Here is a 6000-nt window from a genome sequence, read left to right on the forward strand (position 1 = left end):
GGCACACAGCTTTCATTATACAATTGAGAGAATAAGCGCCATGCTGCCTGCATGACAAAGTGCCTGTCCGCTAAAGAGTAAAGAGGGGCTGCGGTTCCGGCGGCTGTAACCAAGATACTGTCACATTGGCAGCATTATAACGTATCAACTAGCTTGATAGGTGTAGAGCATAACCTGTGCTGTTTATTCGCTTGGGATGCTGTAGCCTAATTGACGTGAAGCGGCAGCCTACAGGGACCTACCTAGGCTACCTGTGGGGATACGGGGATGTTTGGTGCAACATCCACTTCACAAGCCAACGGTCAAAAGCGCAGTACAATTTCCATTTTAATTTATATTTCCAATTTCCTTTCATATTAAATGTTGGAATTGTTTAGTCTTGCCGAGTGGAGTAAATCGTTCAACATGCTTCAAAAAATAAGCTGTTACCGTCCGTGCGCTTATATATATATTGTTCACAAGGGATAAGGCATTGTCTTACCTTCTACTGCTATCACGCTGGGTATTATCCATAAAATCCATAGAATATCCATTATTGGTTTCTTTGGACGAGAGTGTAAAAAGCCCAGACATTCAAATAAGATAAGTCCTGAAAGCCATTGACAGCAAATGCTGACGGAGACGAGCGGACCTTCACCTTCAATAGAGTGCAGTGGATGCCATAGAAAACTCAAATCTGAACCAAGTTTGGGCGAAACCAAAAGAAGCAGACAGGGGGGAGAATCGTGCAAAACAGACGTGCCCGTGTGTGATAGCTATGTCTATATCGCAAACATATTTGTTCTGTGTAAAGAGAGAAACCTTACGTTTATAAAATGTATACATTTCAACCAATCATTTTGCTCAATGCGTACAGGAATGTAAACGCAACTTAATCTCACCCATCAAAAACAATTTCCAGAGTCCCCGCTGTCAATCATTAGGAGAAACAGTCTCTTAACTGACTGTTTTATACTCATAATCAAAATTTAGGAGTGACTTTCTGGGGCACGTTTTTTAGTACAGGCTATTCACCTTTCTGCTCCCTGTCGAAAAATAATTTACAATTTTTTGAACCGATTGTCTGAACTATAGTTTCAATCCTATTCGAGGTTTACCGCTGAACAGGTGACAAGGAGCGTGGACCAACTAATAGTAAGAAATCGTTCTTTTTATGCTTAGGTAGCCTACATGTCATTTCTTCCGGCCCACTTCAGAGATTCGGTGACCCTCAATTTAAAAATAATCTGTGTCCTATAGGCCTAATATTATGAAAAATGTAATATGCCCAAATCCTCTCTTTTAGGATTAGGTAAGAAGTAGGAATGTAGCCTACCTTTTCACCAGTTTCAGTCAGACGAAGAGGACACCATGCTTACAGTACTTTTGAAAACATGCAAATAAAAGAAAGATTGTTTGCTCACTATTTTAATTAAGCTATTCCATCTTTGTGAAACTGGTCCATGTGCATAACGGGCCTTTATAGATGAAATACTTTAGTTTCAGTTTCAGATCATTCTGTAGGATATGCACAAGAAAAATATTTCGCCTCATATTATCCTACTGCTCTGAATTGAATTGCCCTGTAACAATGACATCTCAGACGTCATTGTCTCACTGAAATAGTTCTCGCTGTGTAATTTTGATAAACTTGATGAAGTAATTTATAATATTACTGTTAATCATCACAGTTAGAATATATAGCCATGTTGGTCAGGGTATTTCAGTTGGAGACAATTCATCTCAATCGGTTACTTATCTCTCACATCCTTGATTTGAGATATTGGATGTAAATCATTTTTTTACACACTATTGAAACACACTTCAATCGATCATTACTTGATTGGTATATATTTAGTTTAAAAAAAACAATATCATCGTCCAATACACACGTTACTGGTGATATACTGTCTGTTTTAGTTCATACAGTATGAATATGCCTAGTTAATATGTAAGAGCTGGTTAACTACAGACCAGCTATAGAGTTACATCTCCAGACCCTCACTTATCTCACTTGGGTCACTATGCACAGCCTGTAGAATCTCATGTCGCTTACTCACAACTCCATATACTGTAGCTACATTCTGTCTGGGTGGTAAGCCATATTTTTGCATTCATTATAAAATGATTATATATTTCTCAATAAAGTAATTCTCAAATGTATCATTCATGGCAAATGAATCAAACATATAGCAGTATTCTTTTTTTATTAGTATATTTGTATTTCGTATTATAAATTTTCTTTACAATTGTATAATATAATTGTTCAATTGTTCATTATATTAATATTTTAACTGTGAAAAACAGAATAGATAATGAAGAAGTAGATATAAAAATAGAAAAAATAAAAATAGTAATAATAATTATACTTATACATACTTTATATAAGTATGTATATACTTTTTTAGTTCTAATTATTGAATAGTAAAATTTAACATTTTCTAGCATCTTACACTTCTACTCTTGATTTAAAAATGCAGTGTACACTTGGTCAGATCTAGAGAATATTTTATTGGTCTGTCAAATGTCATCGCAAAGTAATAATGGTTTGTTGGATTTATATTTGGTATACATATTTATGTCTGATTTTGGATAGGTCATTTTTGATTTAAAATAAAAACTATGATTAAAATGTAAACGCTGCACCCTCGGTTGGTGGTTTATAACACTCAAAGAATGAAAGTATAAAGAATACGAGAATTGACCACCTCATGTTTTTAGAATCAACCGCTTCTGGTCTAAATTGTCACATCATGTTGGCACAGTAAATAGCACTGTCAGAGCTGCCATTACCCAGCTTGCTGAACCAGTAGAATGAATCCCTGTGTGTTTTCAGAGGTATATATCTGGAAATCATACAGTAATGTCACACTGTGCCTTTTTTCTCACAATAAAATACAGTACAGATTTTTCAGTAACATAGCTGTTGTTCGTTTGACGGGGATGTGACATCTGAATTCGTTTTCCCTTCGTAGCCAAGCCACAAACAGAATTTTGGAATTTCCTTAAAGCAGTATAAAACCGATTTCCTGTCCAAGCAGCTGGTAGTGTAATCCTAAAGATTTTATACAGACCAAGGCATGATGGGTAAAAAAAAAACATTACAATTTTGGATTTTATACTAGGAGGTGGCGGACATGAGGAAAGATGCCTTTTTTACAAACTCTCCAGTCTTTGTGGAGGGAGGGAAGGGATTACCATTCTACCACTTCCCTATCTCAAACATTTCATACCTGTCTTAAAATTATCATTTTTATCTGTGAACCCTTGAATTGCTGCATATGTACCATCTACACTCAATTGGCCATTTGCTGTTACTAGGGTCTGCCTCTGTTGATTTCAGGAAAACCCCAGATCAGCATGGGCGGCTATGCAGAGAAGGCAAGCTTCTGTGAATTTAGTCAATAACGGAGAATCGCGAATGGTCGTGATGATGTAGTTTTCCATACGTGTTACGGACGAGGAGGGTTAAAATGTCTGAAAATAAGCAGGAAGGCAGTCTTCAGGGCCACCAGAAGATGCAGCGGTGTCTCAGACTTGCAATCCAAAAACACACGCTCAAAGGGAATAATATCTTCTACAAATCTAACACTTTCAAAGACATTTTGCTCAAACGGTCTGTCTAAATGTGCTGTATGTGGTTTATTGTTCAAGCACGTGGAAGTCAGAAATGGAGGCAAACTGTAAGATGATTAGCTGTGCAGAAATTGCACCCCATGTACGTTTCTGTCTGAAACTCAATGTTTTCGGTGGTGAAGGGATTCTATAAACCAGTTTGTGGGTCTGGTTTCTTCTAGTGTCTCTCGGCTACAGAGCTAGAACTCCTATGAAACCTTCACTGCTCTTTTCCTCACAACAGTCCCACACTTTTACACTGAAACTTATATGATGAAGTAAACATAAAACCTGCAGAACACATTGAAATCTCATTGCCATGTATGTCTGAAATGTGTGAAAACTTTAGCTTTGTTTAATTCATTGTATTTTTTATTTTATTTTACTTTCTAAATGTGGAATCAATTGCCTATTTACGGAATAGGCAATTGATTATTTTGGAAGGCATTTGTTTCAGTGTGTTAAAACACGTTTCGATTATTTGACTGGTCTTGTGCTCGCCAGTTCAGAAAAGGGTCAGCCTTTTAATCTGAATGGTATCTGGATTAACTTGATGGTTCTCTGCTTATCTCAAGGGTAGGAAAGTTCTGAAATCTAAAAGCACATGTATTATTTTTCAACATTGTCCTGTAGTCTTGGTGTGGATTGGAGTTATATGGAAATTAGATTATGTTACTTTTCTGTTACAACATAATAACAAATATCTTTGAGTAAAAGCAAAAAGTGATGGCAGTGACTTACTCTGTAACAGGTAAAGAGCATAATAACTGTTGATAAATAGATTTTATTCTGGTTATCTTGACTTACGATGTGCGAAATAATATTTTTCTCTCCATCTGTGTCACTTGACATGGCATCGCTGTGATTGTATCAACAGTGCCATCTAGAGTTTCAAAAACAAGCAGTCATGGTTTCAATGTGCTTGTAATACAGACCACTAGGACTTAGTAATACAAAAAGGGTGTCTGAGCTTTCATATTCAGCTGTATGTGTTGCCTTTTAATTCTGAATTTTTTTGTGTGAACATTATTCTGTTTAATTTTTAACTAACTAAGAGCGTCTGCTAAATGACTAAATGTAAACTGAATTGTGTTGGTTTTCATTCTATTTTGGTCTGAAGCAAAACGTTCCTAAACGCAATAGTCCATGTGGGATAAGTACCTCATCAATCGTTGCTCCGATCACATTGTGGTCCTATGGACTAACTTAACTTAAATCTACTCAACTCAACAGTCAGTGTGTGTGTGTGTGGGGGGGGGGGTGTTGTGTGTGTGTGGCATGAAAGCTCAAGCAGCCCATAAGTGTCGTTAACCTCCAGAAATGCTTAGCTTCAATTTTAGTCGGTTCACAATACTCTCTCTTGACCGGAATTAATATCACCTTTAGCCTTAAGGGGCTTATGCAGAGGTGTCGTTCTCAGCTGACCCTGGCAGCAAGATAAAGAGACTGAGAAAGTGCACTGGCCTGCTCTGTACCAGGTCGCTGTTTGACCTCTGACCCCAGACAGAGTCAACCAACAGGACACTCTAATCTAGAGAGAAACCTCTGCACCAGGATTAACCCTCCGCCAGCCAGCCAACACACTGGCTGGCCTCTAAGTGCGATCCGTGGACTCAGGGAGAGAGCAGAAAAAAGAGGGGGAAAGTAGGGGGAGAGAAAGGGAGAGGACATAGAAAGAGAGAAAGAGAACAAGATAGAGGGAGGGAGGGAGAAAGTAGAAAGAAAATTAAACATAGAGAGATGGAAAGAAAGTGCAGCATCAGGGGGGAGGAAGGAGCAGGGGAATCAGTGTGTGTGTAAGGGGAGGGCTCTCTTCAAAGTACTTGTGGACTGGAGGTATCATGTTGGTATTCAGCCTCAGGTGGACTTTACCACCTGCTTTGGCTCTGCATTCCCAAAGCCCCAGACTCCAGAAGGCTGGCTCCTTTCAGAGAGCCTGTTCAGACAGTCTGGCGACAACACCCTTCCCTTCAACATCCCTCTCAGAACTCACTACATTCAAATATCATAACACAGAAGGATAACTTGAGTCAAATTTCCACATGACTGATTTCAATAACATGAATACTTGTTTTACAAATAACTATAAAAAAGAATATTCATCATGTCTTTATTATATGAATAAAACATTATTTACAGTCACTTCAATACTGCCGGCTGTCATGTAGTAGCTGACCCCAGACATCCGTATTTGACATTCACACTTCTGATTTTGCATGGATCACACCACTGGATCACACCACTTTACTAACACTAAGAAGGAGAAGAAGACTAGAAGGTGGCACTCATACTGAGTCAGATAGACGGAACATCAGATTCAACTTGCATTGATGTATCCAGTGATTGTTCATAATCTAGTATATTCAAATTATTTGTTTAAGATCTTGGATAAAAGTGTCTGCTAAA

General features: G+C 38.0%; 1 protein-coding gene across 1 annotated transcript in view; it reads right to left on the reverse strand.

Moving 5' to 3' along the window:
* ephb2b (eph receptor B2b) overlaps positions 1–518 on the reverse strand; it is a 110724-nt gene extending 110206 nt beyond the window's left edge. The window contains 1 exon segment of the mRNA XM_067244048.1: positions 482–518. The gene's annotated coding sequence lies outside the window, so the exon portion shown is untranslated.
* Between the last annotated feature and the right edge of the window lie 5482 nt (positions 519–6000).

The sequence above is a fragment of the Osmerus mordax genome, chromosome 1 (genome assembly GCF_038355195.1).
Source record: "Osmerus mordax isolate fOsmMor3 chromosome 1, fOsmMor3.pri, whole genome shotgun sequence".
Classification (NCBI taxonomy): Eukaryota; Metazoa; Chordata; class Actinopteri; order Osmeriformes; family Osmeridae; genus Osmerus; species Osmerus mordax.